We start from the raw sequence: 21,629 nt of genomic DNA on the forward strand, positions 1-21,629 counted from the left end.
ACAAGCAACACGTCACATGATTTTGGCCCGTTTGAAAGATGCAATTTACTCATTTCGTAGACCTTTTGTTTCCCAATGTAATAATGGGCTTTTGCAGGCCTCTATAGAACTGTTAAATATACAAATGTACAACACAGTCTGGTGAAAGCAATTTCTGCAGCATTCTCTATCAAGGTTGTGATGTACTGTCAATTGTACCATTTCCCGGTAACCTTGTTGGAACACTGTACCAGGATTGCCTCTGTACGTATCAATTGAGCCTACGATATGCTTGTCCTGTCGGTGACCAAAGAAGTGATGGGATGAGAAAGAGGAAGAATCCATTACACATTAATAGACGATCATAGATAGTTGATAGCATGGAATTACTCAAGTCTGTCTGTCTATCTTCATGGCTTTCTCCATAACTTCCTTTGCCTTCTCATTTTGACTGCTGTCAATGTATACCGATACGATGTTGTTCAGAAAGTCCGCTATGAATGAGTGGTTTTCAGGAAGTCTAGCTCGATGAATTTCCAGAGTCTTACTAAAGTATTCTTCAGCCTGTTCATCAGGGATAATGACCATTTCAAACATATCACTATAATCACTCTACAAGCCTAACTGCAATTCATTTAATCTTGTGCAACGTATGACCAAAATTGGTAAATGTATCTTGACACAACTCTTTGCCATAAACATGTTTTATCAATTCTTATCACTGACTGCAAAGATGTGACTAAACAACATCTACGGAGGGAAAAGGGGAAAATGGTTGATAAATAGATGTGTACCTGGGGCGTGTGTGTGTGTGTGTGTGTGGGGGGGGGGAACCTAAAATGAATATGTTAATTCGATATGAATATTACATTAAAAACATTTCAGATAGATTTGAATTCAGATACTCTGTAAATAAATAAATAAATAAATACATCTTGGGTTTACTGACTTAGACACTGACCTCGTTTCTTTTCAAAGTATGTTGCCAATTAAGGCATCGATATATGACTTGTAGAGTTCTTCATCTGCACAGTATCTTTCTCTCGCTGCATTGGACAACTCATCATAAGCAATCCTGTTGAAATGAACAGTAATGTGCTGTTTTCATGAAATTTCATCAGTTAATTATGTCTTAACAAAGTTGCAAGCACAGTATTATCTAGAACAACATACGGAAGCAGTTGCACTTGGTGTTGCAGTTAACAAAGTACTGGTTGCGGTTACTGAGGTACTCCATTTTGCAAACCTTGACAACTACAACCTTTGTCCGCCATCATCACTCACTTTTAGTGGTACAATGGTTTCACTTACCGTGTCTCACGCACCTGGCCATCTTGATGTTTCACCAAAAGGATATGATTATTGGACAACTTTTGATGTCATATCACAATGAGTGATTCAAATAATTTGTGGCACAACTTTGTTAGATATAACGTACGGGATTTTTTAAAGGTTACACGCTGAAAACAAAAGTGAGCAGTTTTGAACAACGCCCTCACTCAGGCAAGTATTAGTCTGTCAGCTTGGGTCAATTTTCAATGCTGGTTCTGAGGTCATAAGTATGTTTTCAAATATTTACCAGTCTGCAGATATGTCCAGCTAGATTTTTGCCTATATGTAGGAAATTTGTTAATCTAATACAAACAATTTCTTAGTAAACAGAAGTCCTGTTTTATTTCCACGTCAGTTCATGTTCAAGTTGTCTTAATATTAAATGTAGAACGACATATTAATAAATAAATTAATAAATAACCTTTAAATAATAAATAAATGATAAATAAATCGAAGATCATTGAAAATTGTCACTTCAACAGTTGACAGTTAGGTTGGCAATAATACATTTACTTACACCACCCTCGACATCAATGGTTAAGCCCTAGACGAAAGACTTGTCATGTTTTGAGAAGTCACTCATGGTGGACCGGAATCTCGCAAGGCCATCAACTGTCTACACAGACAGCAAGGTGTCATTTATTTACCAGTAGTGCATGACGAATAACATTGCTGATATTTAAAGATCAACAAAGGTTATCAACTAATTAACTGTACCTATTTGGTACGGCATTGATCGTTGAATAATATTTAACAAGTTGATGGAGAGGTGCTCTTTTTAGTGGCAAAATTTGACAAAAATATAAGAAAATTATATTTGTGAAAGGTTTATGGCATGCATATAGCTATAACTACAGCCTATATCAAATTATTATCATTTTAAGTATTTATTTATTGTCTGTTTGTTTGTTTGTAAATCTTCAGCACGCACACCATACAACTTAATAAGTCACCATGGTATACTCACTATTTGATGTTCGATGGTCAAATAGTTTCAGGGAAGCAAAGCACACTGTGCCATGTCATGTACAATCCACTGGAAATTATGTTAATTAAATATAGAAATGATAATGGAAGTTGATACAGTGTGCATACACTGTAAGGGACAGTTAAGTTATGAAGGCCGGGGTTGGATCGGCAAAATCCCCGTTGATCACCTTTAAGTTGAAAACTGCAAAGGTTGGGGGAGGGGGTTCGTCAGGGGTCAAACTTGAAGAAGGGATCATGGAATTGGAAATGTAGGTTTTTATTCAATGCCTGGTGAGAATTATACGATAAATTAAATATAAATGGGAAAACTATATTTAAATTACATACAAATGATTGCACAGAATGAAATAGTAGAATAAAACACACACACATTTTAAATATAAAAATTCTATAGGACTGTATGGATGATATGGTAGATTGCAACAAGTGGAGACATGATGTGGCATCAACGTAAGAAATTAGAAGTAAATCAGTGGTAATAGTGACAGCGACATTGACATATTAGACTCAGAGCTCACAGCCGAGGAAGAGGATGATGTTGTTGTATATACCATGACATTGGCAGCAACACAAGTGATGAAGAACATTTTGAACCTTCCGAGTCACAGTAAACAGTGTATTCGAGACCTGGAAGAAGAGCAGCAGCTTTGAAAAAATCCCTTTTCCTCTGATGGTATATTGTATCTTTGTACAGATAATGGGCAAAGTCATCATTCAAAATTGGATCAATACTTTCTATAGCAACCGGGGGTGGGAGGGTCTTGAATTTTGTTTTCATCTTAAAAGAGGGGGATCATCAAATTTGGGAGCAATGGGTAAGGGGGCTCACTTATTTTGACTGATGAAAAAGAAGAATTTACCAGCCCACCCCCACCATAATCTTAACGCTCCCTAACACAAATGCCCTCTTATTCACATATAACCTTTATTGAAACTTAAATAAATATACAGTACGACTGGGAATTTTTGTGGGTAACCTAATGTGAGCAGAAAACGGAGAAATATCTTGTAAAGAGTCCATATCTATTGTATACTTTTTCATAGCTCGAGCTCTAGCTTTTGCCTGGGTATTTGGGTCGGAGATCTGGTTTTGCCGTCCGACCAAACTATCCAGGCAAACGGGTAAGCCTAATTCAAGATCAACGATTCACGATTCAAGATTCAAGATTCACGATTCACGAGCTGCAGTTTAAGCTAAAAACAGATTTATTTTATCAATCATGTACACTGATATATCACCATTAGGGAGCCATAATTATTTACGACCTGGGGGTCGGAGGAATGTAGGGGGTCACTCAAAAATTGAAAAACTTACGGGGGTTGCTCAAAATGTGGAGAGGAAGAAGGGCAGTTACTCAATTTTTAGTGCGAAATAAATTGAAACGCCTCTCAGATTACACTATTCCACACATCAATTTCTCAATTTCACCTTTTTCAACCGTCATGAGATAACCGATAATAATCTAGCAAGGTACACCATGATATGAAAAGTCTTTACCATTGCTGTATTTATGTCAGTTTTACGAATACATGTGTCGGTGTTAACTTGTCTAAGTTGGAGGAGGGGGATCAGTTAAAATTTCTGAGTTAGAGAGGGAGGATTACTCAAATTCATCATGGTTGACAAGGGGAGAAGGGTTAATCAAAATTTCAGAGTTTCCGATGAAATTCCTCCGACCCCCCAGGTCGTAAATAATGACGGCTCCCTTAGGATTTCAACGGGGCCTTCTATATGCCCGAAGTGCTGGCCTGCGAAACGTGTGTTTACGAATTCCCGTAGTGGCCTAGGTTACTACAGTAAGAGACTGTACAGAAATTGTAGGGAGGGAGGGCCGGTGTTTTTTTTCAAAAAAGGGCCCTTCAAAAGTGTTTGCACGAAAAAAAGTGACTCTCCCCGATTTATATTAACAAAAATCAGTGACCCTCCCCTGTGTCACAATCCACATTAATAATATGTAGACCCTTTCTCTTGTGGCCATCTCGGATTTTAACTTTAAAATTGACCTCATTCACATCAAAATTGATCAATCAAATTTCTTTAAAATTCTTTGTAGACCATAGGGCTAGGTGCCTATGTGCCATGTTTCAAGGTCACAGGCCCTGTCAATTATGAGAAGGAGATTTTGAAAGTATTATTTTCAAAATTTTCTGTACCCTTTGAGTTGCCCGACACCTCTACAGCTAAGCTTTTGCTTTATCTTAACCTATGTAAGAGTCAGAGACGGCTAGTGTCTATTGAAGAATGACTGGTATGGAACCGAATTGCACACCAAACTTTTGGGGTCGTCACTGACTGCACTGACCTTTAACTCATCCAGTACCTCTAGTCTGGTTCCCTAACCCATTCCTACCGCTCGCTGCGCTGCTAACTAACGACAGTAACGAAAATAGGGTCAGGTACGCGTACGTGGTACGGGCAAAAGTTCAATCAGAATTTTGACTGCATATTAATGAACACAGTCACCTGACAAGATTATATGATCAGCACATCTGTACAGTGGCAAGCTCGGAAATCAGATTACAAAACATCTAACGTTGATGTTGTTTGCACAGCTTCACTTTTAAGTCTCCGACTCGGTTCTTCTATGATGGTATTTTGTGCTGAAATGACTATAATCGTCTATGCTTTTCTCAGTCGTGACCTCTTGACCATGTAACCTTTAGTATGTACGGCAATGACTCTAAGATAAATGAGTTTTCTTTTTTCATTCAATGTTGACTTAGGATGCTTGTTTTGGGAAACTATGGAGGTAAAATGACTCCATGGGCATACGAAATCTAAACTCGAAGGTCGCTCCAAGTTGGAAATAAATACAACGCAATCACTGCACTCGTACTATTGACCAATGACATCCATGCTGACAAAAGCCCATGCCTGACCCTATATTCGTTTGCAGCGCAGCTAGCGGTAGAAATTGGTCAGGGAACCATACATCCAGTACCTCATTAAATTATGCTCATATCTAGTTCTAGGCTAACATATAAAACTAGAGGTCTGAATTTTAGTGCACAGGGATAAGTATTGGAGTAAAGTTTTTTGACAAAATGTCACATTACCAGAGTGACCTTTGGCCTCGATTTTACCACTAGGCCTACAAATCAGTGACCAGTTTCAGTTGCGCATGAAAATTTGGCAGCGTCACTTTTTTCTTGAAAACACCGCACTGTGTTATTTTGAAAAACACTTGCCCTCCCTCCCTGTAATTTCTATCCTGTCCCTTACTTAATGACCTCGGCCCCCCCCCTCCATGTAGAATTCGTAAACACACGTATCGCAGGCCACCACTTCATGGATATGGAAGACGCCATTGACGTCCAAATTGTGATATATCAGTGTATTTGATCAATAAAATAAATTTGTGTGACAATGAATCTGGTTCTAACTTAAATTTACTGCAACACGTGGATCGTGAATCTTGAGTCGTGAATCTTGAATTGGGCATAATCTCGAGCTACATACAGTACGGCATCTAAGGGACCGTTCAGTTTTCACGGCCGGGGGGGCCGGCAAAATCCAGGGGGGGGGGGTCATCGTAATTTTGGAATCCTCAAAGGGGGGGGTCATCGCTTTTTCACTGGTAGGAAAGGGGGGGTCATCACATTTTCAAAAACATAATACCAACAATAAAGTTCACTTTATGCCATGGCCATGATCGACCCTCTTTACAATAAATATACTTTATGTATTACCCATGACCCTCTTAACGGGCAGACGCCTTTGGCGGCCCACTCCAATTAGGTTTACTTCATGCAATGGCCATGATCGGACCCTCTTTACATTAGAAACATTTTTGAGGGACCCCTGGGATCACGCACTGAAAAATGGTAATGGCCGCGTGCCTTCAGCGGCCCTGTCCAGTAAAGTCTATGTTTAAAATTGCCTTACAGTCATCCTAATTAACAGACGTTTGAATGGATGTGGCTGAGAAGTTTATGCACTGGCATCTCTGCTACACGAATAAAGTGCGCGGCGTACCGGAGTTCAAATCCAAACCATGCAGGTAAATTTGACATATGGGTTTTGGTTATTTTACAGAGGGGGGGGGGGGGTCATCAATTTTTATCGTCTGACAAGGGGGGGGTCATCTTTTTTTCACAAAAAATGCAGGGGGGGGGTCTATGTTTTTTGAACACCGGCGACAAGATTTTGCCGCCCCCCAGGCCGTAAAAACTGAACGCTCCCTAACTTTTTCATTGCTTTGTCATCACTGACCAGAGATCTCAGGGAGCTTTTAGAAATGACATCAATGACGCTGGGCTCACATTTGTTTTGATGTGGCAGACCAGAGTGAGTATACTTAACTAAGTTTACTCCTGGGAACATGCATACCAAGTTTCATAGCAAAAAGAAGAGCAATTTCAGAGAAAATGATTTTTTGACCGAAAATAAGGGAAAATTACCCCAAATATACAAATACGAAAATTTCACCACAATTTGAAGACACTCAACTAAGTATGCCTATAGGTACATGCATACCAAGTTTCAATGCAATCAGAATAGTTAATTCTGAGAACACAAATACGAAAAAATAAACCACCAAAAAACCCCCAAAATACCAAAAAAACCATGACACAAAAAAGACACAAATACAAAAATTTTACCAAAATTGTTACACATCCGACAGAAGACAATCCTAGGATCAAGAATATCAAGTTTCAAAGCAATCCAGCAAATATTTTGGGAGTTTTCCTCATTTGCATATTTTTGACACTGACATGTTTAATTGAACAAATTCACATCTACATCCCTGAGTGAATCTGTACACCAAATACTAAGATGGTAGGTGCTGCGGTTTTGGAGTTTTTGATGTGGATGGACATACATACATACATAGATACATAGATACATAGATACATACATACATACAGATAGACAGTCAGACATATATACATACAGACAGACAGACAGACAGACAGACATACAGACATACAGACATACAGACATCTTCGACCTGCCATATAAGCTCTCTGGGGGTTACTTATACATACAGCAAATGTGAGCTAAAAACTATACAGCACGTACAGCTCCCCTTGCAGCACACGGTATTGCAGGCTTAAATCATCTAGGAATTATGAATATGATCAATATATGTCATGTTTTAACCTTTTTTCACTATACAAGCCTTACCAATGTCGAGTGTATGGCTATTTCTTTACCCTCGCTATCTCTCCAGGGCCTAGGCCTATAGTGTTTAAGGTAGAACGCGTCTCGGGGACAGAAATTCGGGCTTTCAAATTTTATGAATTTTCTTCTGATCTACCACTTGTGGGGGCACATTTTGAAGCTCTCGATGAAAGAAAAATTTTCACCGTCTTAGTTTTTCGAAAATCGAAAATTTTCATTTTTCCCCATAGAGTTAACACAGGGATGGCGGCCATTTTGAATATCAAATATCGGGAAATTTCAAGTAATTTGTCTCTCTAGTATCAAAGTTTACACGGTGACCCCAGATTTTTATTCTTGCTTTGGTAAGAGAATGGTCGAGGAAAGTTTGACCAAAAGTTTAAGTCTTTCACTTTCGAGGCGCAAATTACCTTAAAAGAAAATAGCCCATAGGCCTATCTGTTAATTGCCATCCCTAATCCCCTTCATTAGTTAGATCGCCCTGACCAAATAACTCGTTAGGGAGCGTTCATTTATTACAGCCGGGGGGCCCGGCAAAATCCAGGAGGGATCACCTTAAATTTGGAAACTGCAAAGAGGAGGGGGGGGGGGTCATGTATTTTTCAAACAGCACAAAGGGAGGGGGCTACTTAAGTATCTGTCCCGTAAAAAAGCAGTTTCAGTGTTCAAAAAGATTCTGGGGATGGGAGATAAAGTGATTCACTGCATGATTTCATTCTCTGAAGTCATTCAACAGTAAATCTGAACAAAAATATTATTGTCTGTCACACTAACATCTTGCCTTGGCAACTCTGAGGCTTGTCTTATTGTAAAATGAGCCCACTAAGGGCAATGGACAATTCCTATTACTTATATATTAGAGATAGAGCAAGTTCAAGCGATGTATTCATTGCTTCTCTTCGATAAATTTTGTGTGCGATGTGTGATAGTGAACATACGAGCGGCAGAGTGCTTCATGAACTCTATAGCGTGTGGAGGGGTTGCAGTCAGAAAAATTGTAACAACTTAGCTCGGTTATTGAACCAATCTATTTTTGAGATTGGGATTTGGCCGAGCGGTTTTGGCTTCTCCACTGGGTGACTGGGAACCGTACGTTGTGAGTTTGAACCCGACTGAAACTTTCGTATTTTGTCAGGGAAAATATTTAACAGTTACTAGTACCATGAAAAGAAAAACTATACTTTTAAGTGAAATTCCAATATTATAATTGTTATCCACTTCTGAACTTTCAAATACCCTATCATGTACATTTGTATCAATTATCAAACACCTATAACAGTACAGATTAAGTTAGTTTAGCATTGTAAAAAAATTATTCATAGTTTTCTTATAGACCCCGATGTTTAGTGAATCAAGATTTTGGTGAAATTCCATATCCAATTTCTTGCACACATATCAACTTTTAACCATCCTAGTCTAATCAAGTACTTTATGATGAATTATCAAATGTATATAAATACACAGATTTAGATAGTTTTGTATAATTGGAAAAAAATATTCATAGTTTCCTCATAGACTACCATATACAGCGAATCTAAGCTTACATTTCGGTGAAATTCAAAAATCAAATTTCTTGTACACACATCCACCTTCAATCACCCTAGTCTAATCAAGTACAATAAAATGAATGATCAAACATCTATAAATGCACAGATTTAGCTTGAATTGTATAGGCAAAAACTTATTCATAGTTTCCTCATAGACTCCCATGTACTATAATGGATGAGCATTTACAGTGAAATTCCAAAATTAAATTTCTTGTACACATAATATGCACCTGTATCCATCATATTCTAATCAATTACAATTATGTTAATTATCCAAAGACTGAATATGCACAAGTATAGCAAGTTTTTCATCGGAAAAAATATTAACAGTTTTATCGTCAATTTTTTTGTGCAATGGGTAGGGGATTCACTTATTTTGACTGATGCACAGAAAGAGTTTGCCGGCCCACCCCTGGCCATAACTGAATGCTCCCTTAGCAGCTCATAAGGTAGTAGTTACCTTATGAGCTGATACGAGTTCTTTGGTCAGGGAGATAAGCCCTTACATTGGTAATCGTAGACCAAATTATGAAGGGGATTTCAGAGGGCACAATTAACAGATATGGACCAGTCTGTTTCCTTTGAAATACTATACAGAGATAGTGAGGGTAAAGTAATAGGCACACATTCGACACAGGTAAAGGCTTGTATAATGAAAAAAAATGTTTAATACTCGACATTTGTTGATTATATTCATAACTTCTGAACGAATAATGTCAGCAGTACCATGTACTTGCAGCTTGGTCACTGATGATCCACAACGTATCACATGCACTGAACATGCTGCAGGATGAAGGTTGTGCACACCCCAATATCACGCCACCTACATTAACATAACAAGGGGACACCTATTTACATACATGACTTCAATGGCTACAAGGCAAGTGCTGGACTATTACCCAACATCTTGGGTTGAAAGGTCAATGGACACCCATGACATATAAAGCTACAGTTTAATTCATGCTTGGTTAAATATTGCCCAGCGTGCTACGAGTTGCAACAATTCTCTGCACACTAACTTAGCTTATAAAGGATCGATCAGCACCTACAAAGGACGTCGACAAACCAACCCAGTGCACGTGTCCACTCCTCATCCAAGAAGGAAAATGTTTCCCAAAGGAAATATTGACATTCATTGGTTTCCAACTGAAATCGAGAGAAATTTTGATTGCTATACGGCTCAGAAATGGTTTCAGGAGAATTGGACGCATTCATTCATTTATTCAGCCATTTATTTGGTGCTGATATTTGCTGGCAGGAAAGCCATGCATCATAGACAGAAACTGGACCTGCGTTTAGCATTGACACTGTGGTCCGCATCAATTGCAATCTTCAGTTTTACGGGAGCAGTACGGAACTTAACAGAATTACTCTACACCTACACCAACTATGGGCTTCGCAAAACCATGTGTGATAGGAGCTACCTCCAAGGACCCTCGGGGTTATGGACTTTGCTTTTTATTCTCAGCAAAGTGGTTGAGCTTGGAGACACGGCGTTCATAGTCCTCCGTAAGCAGAAGTTGATCTTTCTGCACTGGTACCATCATGCCACTGTTATGATCTATGGCTTTTACTGCTATTCTGATGGTCTGCCCCACGGAAGATATTTCATAGTGATAAATTATTCTGTGCACTCAATCATGTACACATACTACGCACTGAAGGCTTCACGACTACTGAAGATTCCAAGTTACATTAACATCATAATCACTTCATTGCAACTTGTTCAAATGGTTATCGGACTCTGGGTTAACTTCTACATCATCACCTACATGGAAGTAGCGCCGGACTGTCCCATATACTACTCTAACATTTACTGGAGTTCTGCCATGTACTTCAGTTATTTTGTTCTCTTTGGACAGTATTTTTATAACACCTATATGGTGTCAAGCAAGAAGACGGTAAAGGAAGACACAATTTCAAATGGCGTTCTGAGACAAAAGGAGGAATAATGACATTATACAATTCTCAGTTTGTTTTATTGTGAGCCATGTAACGTAAGTGTAGGTTAATTAAGGGAGCGTTCGTTTTTTTCGGGGAGGGGGTAGGTGGAATTAAATTACACATAAATTGCAAAAAGCGACCCCTCCAAAGCAAATTTCTAAAATTTGAGCCCCTCCCCAAATTAATCGATTGCAAAATGTGATCCCCATAAAAATGTTGTTTTTTTATCTGATTTGATTCATTAACCCTCTAAGGCTCTGGGGTGAAAAATAGTGACCCTTCAAATGTTTTTGCAAGAAAAAGAATGACCCTCCCCAACTTTCATTCATAAAAAAGTTGCCTTAAATGAAATATAATTTCTCATTTGACCTTTGAACTTTCAAAGCATCCTTTTCGTAATCACTTTGGTGAAATTCTAATACCATATTGTTATTCACATTGGCTATTCTCATCATGTACATTTATATCAATTGTCAAACATTTATAAAAGCACAGATTTAGCTAGTTTTGTATTGTAAAATTTTATTTATAGTTTCCTCATAGCCTACAATGTACAGTGAATCAACATTTCGGTGGAATTCCAAAATCAAATTTCTTGCACATACATGGACTTGTAACCTCCCATATCTAATCAAATACATTAATATCAATAATAAAGTGTTTATAAATAACAGACTTAACTAGTTTTATATTGGAAAAATATTGTTCATAATTTCTTGATTTTTGCGTGGGTCCGCAGATCGAAAATCACGCCCTGGCTTGTGAGAATGTTCTGTTATTTTTTGCCATAACTCCATACAAACCTTCGCAAAATTTGACCCCCCTAATCATTGATGTAAAATTTGACCCCCTAAAATTCGGCTTTGTAAAACTCAACCCCCAGATTTCCACCGACCGACCCTCCTCCCCGTAAAAAACGGATGCTCCCTAAGATGTTCGTCAAATCACATTTCAAACTTTCTGCTCTTCAGTGACAATGGAAGGTCCCAAGCTAAGTTGCCAGGGTTGCCAGAATGATCTACTTTAATAACTGAGCAGTGTTGTACTGAACTTATTCATTTGACAACAGATGGTCTGTTGGTTGTGATGTAACCGATTTTTCAATATTATTTCATGCTTGTCGTAGGTCATTCATAAATGGCAATATGGCCGCCCAACTACGGGATCGATCCAGATTCCTTTTACAAACTAGTAAGAACATACACAAATGATGACATGAGTAAAATTTTTACTTCAAAATGGTGTGTTGGTTATGGGGAAGAAGATTTTGTATTTTGTTTTGTTTTTGTTTTTTTTTGCAAATGACAATATGGCCGCCAAACTAAGTTGCCAATCCACACGCCTTTTACAATTGGAAAGCGCAAACACTAATGATGATATGAGTATAATTTCAGTTTGAATGGTGTGTTTGTTTCGGAGAATAACATTTTAGAATATGAAAATACGAAAATAGCAATATGGCAGCCAAATCACGTGACCGATCCATACGCTTTTTACAATCTGTAAAGCACACTCACACACACTTATGATGGATATGACAGAAATTTCAGTTCAAATGGTGCGTTTGTATTGGAGAAGAAGATTTTTAATAGTTTTCCTTTGTTGAACTTTTTAAAAGTCCAATATAGCGGCCAAGGTCATGTGACCGCTGCCCATTGTATTAGCAAATTTTAAAGAACAGAGACATGATTGCTGTACACTAAAATTTCAAATGGACCAAAATCCTAGGTCATCAGGTGAAGTCATTTGGAAGACTCCAATATGCCTGCTAGGTCACGTGACCAACCAAAAAATTATTGGGTTAGGCGCACTACCTCTAATTAGCCCTGGTCACTGTGCCAGAAGTGTACATGCAGCGGTTTTCCAGATCTAGGCTGGCAAAGAATTGACGGAAGAAGAAGAAGAAAGATGAAAGAAAGAAAAACCCCAACGAAATCAATAGGGACCCAGCCGATAGGCTTTGGCCCCTAAATCAAACCGCAATGACCTTGCACGAGGTAAATTCTACAGATGACAGATCATAAGTGTTCTTTGCTGACTGGGAATTCATTATTACACTGTGTAAATATCACATGTTGAATGTTGTGACTGCTTGGCCAAACACTGACATTACCCACGCCAAGATTTTCAAGATATTCAAAGAGAAAAGGTAAAGAGAAAAAACACTACGAAAAATTCAGGGCATATGTAATATGGTTGTGGTTGGAATATCACTTTGATTACTACAGCAGCCAGTATATTCAAGGAACATAGAGAAAAGTTTAAAAAAACTTTCCTTGACTGATTCGCTTTTCCTTTCTTTCTGCAAATTTGTTTCACTAAAATTGTGATTTCAGTACATTTCCGATCGGATTCAAACCCACAGCGTACGGCACTCAGTCCAAACTGCTCGGGCCAATCCTTAAAAATGAGTGGTTCAATAACCGAGCTAAGTTGTTGCAATTTTCATGACTGCGACCCTTCAAATGATTTTTTATGGACAAATTTGCATCAACATGAGTAATGAAACATTACTAACATGCACTTGAACATTTTCTTAATTTTCAACTGAAATGATTTTTTTTGCTTCTGTGTGATTTGTGTTATTTCAATGAATGCAATAATTGTGAATGGAATTTGTAAATTATGGTTTCCATGTTTTTAAAAAATAAATGAGTATTTCGGTGAAAAGACTACTTACAAATACATTTTGATGTCTTTGTATTTACCATGGGCTAAATAATAATTTTTTCGATTTAATAATGTTTTTTCTTTCCACTAAAGGTAACATTAGTGTTTCACATAGCTTCTTAATGACCTTGAACCAAATCATGCTCGGCCGGTTGCTCGGTAACAATGCTAACTGAAGATTGAAATCTTTTCATAAATATTTAACAGACAAAGGTCGTATACAGGTTGAAATATGACCGGGGATCTTGCTTAGTATATACGCACCTTTGCACAGACCTGTTGCCCGTCAAAATCTGCACTTATTATTTACCATTGTCATATTGCATTATATTTGAACATGTTATCAACAATAGCGAAACGCGGGTCAGGACATATCAAAATATTCTTCAACGTGCTAAAAACAGCATGCACTTGGCATTAAGGTCTATTTTTCAATATGACAGTTGTATTCCAAGTAAGACAATAGAAATATATTTTGCATTTACGGTCGGGGTGGGCCGGCAAAATCCGGAGGGAGGGCCACCTTAAATTTGAATACTGTACTTGGGGGTGTCATGTATTTTTCAAACAGTGCAGAGGGGGTGGGTGGGTTCGCTTGATTGTCATAAGTATCCATCCCGTCAAAAAAGCAGATTCAGTGTTCAGTATTCTGGTAAATAAAAATGATTTTCTGCATGATTTCATTCTCGTCAAGTCATTTCAATGTATATCTAAATTTAGCTGAGGTAAAGCAATGATTAGGTCAGGCTATATATCAAATAATCTCGGTGACCCAGACTGTCTAATGGAAGCACTGACGCTTCCGCCCGGTTGGAAGCGGCAGCGCCTCCAGCAGATAGTCTGGGTTACTAAGACTATAATTTTGTTAAACTGAAACATGGCATACATTAAAAGGTTCCCCTTATGCTGTTGCATAGCACTACTGTCGATATCTGACCAGTTTTCAGGAAAGAGATGTACAACACTTATCTGGTTTACTTTGTTTTTTATGTTAGTAATAAGGAAAAACTACATAAAGATACCTTTTAGTATAATTATAACTCTCAAAATAAATATAAAATATATGTATATACTAGTAGAGTATCACTATCCTTCATGTGCCATTTTTGTATTTTGTCCAGGGTATTCCATTAAGAAGTATGTCTTTTATCAAACAGTTTTACTTTCCTTCTCCTTACCACAAGAGAGGTGGGTACCTAGGCCTGTAAATTGGCTTTTTGACGCCTTCATGACCTTATATCGTGGCATTTTTGGTGATATGAGGGAATTCTTAATGCAACATTTCCCTCCGAGAAATACACCTATGTGAAAATGCACAATTTCCCTTGGAAGTGAGACCAGGTGGAAATGTGGTTGAATGTTACAGCATTTTCAATCAACCTGTTTTGGTTCAAAGCCTGTTGAGAAGTACACGATATGTACAAGTACTGAACAAATACTAGACTTGTTCGAAGCCTGTTGGCATATAAACGCCAAAACAGAACAGCAGACTGTCACATTTGAAGTAGACTGTCGCATAGATTGTGGGGTGAACGCGATGGCCAAAATTAGCCAGCATACTGGTCCGGCTGTTTTCAAGGTTGGTCGATTGTCGCTATTCACAGCAACTTAAGGAGTTTATTTGTATTATTCAATTACTTTATAACGGTAAGATTCCGTCAACCAATTGGATAACAGCTTCCAAATCGCTGCAAGTCGGCCCAACTGGTGCCGAGAAAAGTCAACCGACTTTGGCCAGTCAAAGCAAATACTTAATTCATCACAAGGAGTCAACCAAAGGGAACAAATGAGACAAAATCAAAGCAGTTAACTGTGATTTACTCAGGAGAGTGAAAAACTTGGTAACTCAGAGAAAGGTCATAAATTATTTGGAAACTTTTAGTACAGATAGTGACAGTGACATATCACATTCGGAGTTTTTCTCTGAGGAAGAGGATGATGAAGTTGTAATCCATGAAATTGACAGCAACAGGTGTTGAAGAATTTTTTAACCTTCCGAGGCACAGTTTACAGTGTATACAAGTTCTGGAAGAAGAGCGGGATCTTGGAAAAATCTCTTCCATTGATGTTATATTGTATTCATGCACCTCATGGCCAGTGTTATCATTTGAAACTGTAGCAATACTACTTACTAAAGCAATACGAGGGGTTTCATGAATTTTTTGCTATCTTAAAAGGGGTCATCAATTTTGGAGGGCAATGGGTAGGGGTTCACTTATTTTGACTGATGCACAGGAAGAATTTGCCGGCCCACCCCCGGCCATAATAACTGAACGTCCCCCTTAATACAACCACGGTCCCGCCACAAAAACCGTGATACAACCTTGTGAAATGCAATCACTTCATTGATTCAAAGATCATATTTTGTAAATGATGGCGTGACTACAAAATATAATACGCAGCATTGCATACACTTAGATTTATCAGGCTTAAGAATCGTGCTCGGGACATGCTGCAATCATGTAGCTGGACTGAAACAACAGCGGGGTGTCTGCCAACCTGGTGTAACTTTAACTCATAGTATTTGGGTCAATGACATCACAACCTTCAAATTACACAGGAGGTAGTTCAAATAAAATCCGCAGATGACAAACTTTAATGAGCTATTGTGCATAACCCTGCTAGATTATGTTCAAATGTGACTCTAATAATGACAATAATTTAGATCTTCAATAATAACTGAAATGCATCAAAATTCTAACACTGGGTTTTGATATTTTTAGAATTTTTCATATTCAACCATCAGCAAACGATACGATGATTGAACAAATGATTTCATAAATAAAATTCAGAATAGCCTTTATTTGTTGATATTCTAAAAGCGATTGTGGATTCTTAGTTCTTTCCTTTACAAAAACATTAAGCCATCAGCTTACTACAGCGATTGCCAGAAAAACAGCAAACAACGCAATGACGTGTTAAATTTATGAACAGTCCCTTGCCAGTCACACGAATGAAATTTCTGTAAAACATTCTAAGTAAGTTTAATCTGTTAATTTATGTATCTGATATTGTACACAAGGAATAATGATCAGCTTATTTCGTTACTATACAACTTCTGAAAGAACGACTTGCATTGTGTGAGGAATGCCTAACAAAATTCTAAAAGTCAGAATCTCTTATAAAAGGGATTATTTGTTTTCAGATGGGAAGTTACAAATGAACCAGTAAATCCCCTCATTCAGACTCTCACCTGAAACATTTCTGTTGGGTTCATGTGAGGTGACTTCCCCATACAATCTATATAGTGTATTTATCTAAAATTGACACTAGACAAATTCATAAATTTCCCTCAAAATTTTCCACGCCGATTGCTGGAAGTTACAGCACCCATGAACCCTACAGGATGTATATTAAGAGAAGTCTGACACATACTTGCCCAAAAAATGAATACCCCACAGATATGACTTAATTTTATACCATTACAATGAAATCGGCTATCTGTTTACACTCTGTTCTAGTCAGAGTACCCTAAATGCTTACCTGACTATCATGCAATCAAACTTACTGATATTCAAGTATGGGCGGGCGCAGTTTTTGATGTGATCTATGAGACATTCTGCAAATCTCGTAACTACCAGACACTGATTACGTAATGGAGGTTTGGTAATGTCTGGAGGACACCAAGATAAGATAAAGTAACATCGCCAGGGGTTAATTTTCTTTGTTTGTGTATGATTTTTGATATCACAATCGAAAGGATGCTGCAAGCAATGCACATGACCTGATGACAATCAGGTCTGGCGAAAGTTCACCAATTGGACTTTGTTTTAGTGTGAAGTCCACTGTCAAAACTTCGGAGTAGTTACAAGTCAAGTCTACGTGTTCGCACGGCGTGGTTCGATTTAAACTCCGGCAACATGATGGCTAATTTAGAAAGTTTAAGGATGATATTTTAATGGGGAAAATGTTGGATAAATGTCCTGAAACGTTTTGTTGGGAAGGTCAGATGTAAACTCGAGCTACACGTTGGCCAATTTAGAAAGTTTAGAACGATATGTAGATCGGCTGAATGTCTGATAAAGCCCCTGGAAATGTTTGGCTTGGAAGGTCCGATTTAAACTCCGATGAGATTTTGGCTAAATTAGAAAGTTTTAAACAATATTTAGAGCGGTTAAATATCGGATAGATCCCCTCGAAATGTTCGGCTGGGGAAGTCCAATGTAAACTGCAGTGACATGTCGACTAATCATTATTTTTTTGTAACAGACTGGTTTTCCCTGAAACTTTCACGCGCTTTACATAGGGATGGACTTTAAGCTGTTCGAGAGGTTCGTAAAATGACTTATTTTTTGAATAAACCTAGATTCTCATGCCTCTATAAATAATTTATTTAGGAATACGAAACATATACAAGAAGACAGCACTTTCGTTTTAGTGTTTGCAGTTATGACACAACGAGATTAATACATTTTAACTAACGTAAGACATGATGGTCCATCTGCATTTCTGAGCATTCAATCAATCGTTTTGAGTTACAGTCAGTTTTGGGGTGGAAGATCTTGCTTACGTCATTTTGGGTTGGCGCCGTGGGGAAGTGGTTAGGGTACCGGTACAGACTGCCGGTATCACTATCAGAGGATGGTGAGTTCGAGACCTGGTAAGTCAAGAGTAACGGATTCACTGTCAGAAGATGGTGAGTTTAAGACTCCAGCACGGCGCTGTGCCCTTGAGTAAGGCACTTCTCATTGCTCCGTGGGATAGTAGTTATAGTTACCCCATCCTTTGATTGGGCGTTTGCGTGTTGGATGATGGATTAGTAAAACAAAACTAATTTAAAATTTCTGTAACTCTCGCCTGCATCACGTAATCATGTGGGCAATTTTGTTGTTTTTGGAAATGTGTTTGAATCATAAAATCAGCGGTGTCACATGATAAACAATGTTCTGTTCCTGCATGTATTGCTTATCGTGTAGCTACAACAAGACATGGAGACATGTCCTAATCGATATCTCCAACTCATCTTATTTTGTCACGCAGACTGCAAGAAAAATAGAAGAAATACAAGTCTCAAATTGCAACGAAAATTTAATGAACGGTTTGGCATTTTGTATTTCAGAAACAGAGAAAGTGCGATCAGGTTTTTGTCTCAATAATACTCATTCTTGGGGTTAGAACAACAGAAAAGTTAATAGACTGGTTTCAGATATAAATTCTGGTATTTGTCAGTAATCGTTGAAATTAAGGAAGTAACTCTTTTATTATACAGGCGATGGAATATTACAAGAAATGCCTAGAGATAATACCGATCTGAACTTGATGACAATGACCGACTAATAGGAGACACGCTAAATAACATAGCCTTCTTCTGCTTGTGAAGAACTTTGACGAGGGAGTTGAGTGTCTGAAACAGGCCATACAGGTATAGCCATCCAAATAGACTGTGCACAGCGCTTGGTTTGTTCATGTGTTTACTATACTCTATCGATCTTTCTCCAACTTGAGAATTATTGGTCTGAATGATTACATTTTTGTTTTGATAATGAAGTACGATTTAAAGTCACATTACACAGATGGTATCGCATAGACCCATGTGTTTTACTGCTTTTGCTGACATACAAGCTGATATTTGATGACAGATAAAGGAATATAGGGCACAAATCACGCCTTTTTTTCGTTTTTGCGAAATCTAGAAAACACAGAATACAAATGACGGTACACAAAACTGCAAAAGTATCAAAAATTACCCTTTTGCTGAATGTAAAAAGATGATTTTGTTTGAGACTTCTAGACAAAATTGATTTTTCCTATTCCGACTTGCTTTCAAATGCACATCGCCAACATGTAAGAGAAAGTTGTTATCCTTATCTATAGGAAAGGCACCGTCGATCAAGATTTCACACAAAAGCTAGCGCTTTGTGTAACAAGTGTATGTTCAGACATGTATGGTGGGAATTGTACACATGAATTTTTAAACTGTTTGTTTTTTTGTACAGTCAGTAAAATGAATCATTGAATGGTTTATCTTGTCAGGCTGCAAGCAGAATTGACGTTGTGTACAGTTGAGCAGTACTAGTATTTTAGCATGATTCAAAAAGCCAAACACACACTTCATTTCAAGTAATATTCACGGAAAAAGCTCAACAACGAGCGACTTTTCCCCCTCTCATATGCATGTAACCTAGAACCTTCGTTGTCCGCTTTTTGTGAAACCTGGAAACATATCGACTTATTCTGGCGTTGCTTTCGGACTGCAATACCATTATTGTTATCTATTACCATATACTAGGTGTATGGTGTTTATTATTTTGGAATGTTTCATCCTGATATTGCTGGAGCACTTAATAATCTTGCAACCTGCTACAGAAATCTACAACAACATCTGGTGAAAGATATTGGTCTTTAACCAATGAGAGATTGCCGTTGATGTCATGTGTGAGGGTAAGTTAACAGCGTGGACCACAGTGATGCACGGACCATGATAATATCGACACATTCTAAAGGTGGACACAAAGTTCTGTTCTGTCATGAGTCACTTTGCGTGACGTTCTTTCACTTCAAAAGCAACAGTTGGATAGACAAATTTTGGGCAATGGTCGCGCAAACATTCTACGTATTCAAATTTAGCTAATAGAAAATCATTATCATACAGGTGCACACATATTTGAAAAGGGTGATTGGAAATAGCTCGGAAAGTCTGACAATATGAGTTTATGACATGATTACAATCAATGCAAATACAATTACGTAATTGGCAGATTGTAATCTTGATGCACTTTTGAGCTGCAGTGGATTACTCTTTTTTCGCTGAGAAAACAAAAATCAAACACACGAACGAACAAACAAACAAATAAAATCAGAAAAATTAAAACCCGACGAATTTTCAGAAAATTTATTGTGGTTCTTTTTAGTCATTTTGTGTATGGTCAATGTATAAAATAACACGATTTTTAAAATCAGCAGTACATGCGGTATTGAATGGATTTGGTTGTTTTTCTATGAACTTCAAAAATATATTCACCTTTTGTTCAAATCCGCCCTCTGACGACAAATGTTGAGAATCAAACCAATCACAGGAGTCTTCCCGTTTGGTCTTCTTTTATCAATACATGTAGGAATGTTTCGGTGATGAGTACATTCAATGTCTGTTTGTGATGGAGAACATCGCGATTACTAACGTATTGAAGGACAGCTCTGATGAAAACACGTATCTACTCTAACAAGGCCGGTAAGCCGGTGCATCTGTATCCAAAAATACAAACAAACAAACAAACAAACAAACAAACAAACAAACAATAAAAAAACAAAAAACGGGGCTGTAATATAAACAAAGAGTTGTCAATTTAATGAGATGCCACGGTTTCATTTGATGCCATAGATGAAGACTGTTGATGGTCTCAGTTTCTGAAATGCGATAAGGATTTAAATGCTTATGTTTTAATGTGCTATTGTTTCATGTTTCAAGTTCCAATCGAACATGGACCAACTGATCCTAATTTGAGAAGTGTTATTTGATCTTTCACGGGGCATGTTAAGAATGAAGTCTAGTAAATTTTTCTTCTTGTGGCAAATTATATGTGGGTGTCAGGAGGGCATCCAATCTTACCCCATATAATGCCACACGTTGTCTTTCACTTCAGTCATTTTAGCAGTTTCCATCCAACAGTTTTTTCCCGTTTTATCAACCACTCATGAGATGTTACAGTCTGGAAAGGGGGGATACTGTTTTATCAAACAATCCTATGCGATGGATAAACTTGTGATACCCATAGTATTACAGTAGAAATTACCAGACACGAAGAATAAAGACTTGAAGCGCACTGTGGAGTTCAATTGCAACAAAAATAATTTAATCGAAACTAAATTACTCCATCTGTAATACTATACAAAAGTTATCCAGCTTGGTCGAGCTGCGTTTAACCAGTCCGTTTAACAAAGTCCGCAGTCTAGTCATTAATGCGACGTGACAATGATGCGAAGCAAAGCGATGTTCGATTCAGTACACATCATGGCACTGTCTGCAACTTGGTGATGTGGTCGTTGTACGTTGACATAGCGGTTTTATTTACTCTCCTTCTTTACACAACTAATAGGATCGACAG

General features: G+C 37.9%; 1 pseudogene; it reads left to right on the forward strand.

Moving 5' to 3' along the window:
- Window positions 1-10,238: 10,238 nt before the first annotated feature.
- On the forward strand, window positions 10,239-10,925 carry LOC139152219 (very long chain fatty acid elongase 6 pseudogene; annotated as a pseudogene).
- The last annotated feature ends 10,704 nt before the right edge of the window (window positions 10,926-21,629 follow it).

Source organism: Ptychodera flava, chromosome 15 (assembly GCF_041260155.1).
Source record: "Ptychodera flava strain L36383 chromosome 15, AS_Pfla_20210202, whole genome shotgun sequence".
Taxonomy (NCBI): Eukaryota; Metazoa; Hemichordata; class Enteropneusta; family Ptychoderidae; genus Ptychodera; species Ptychodera flava.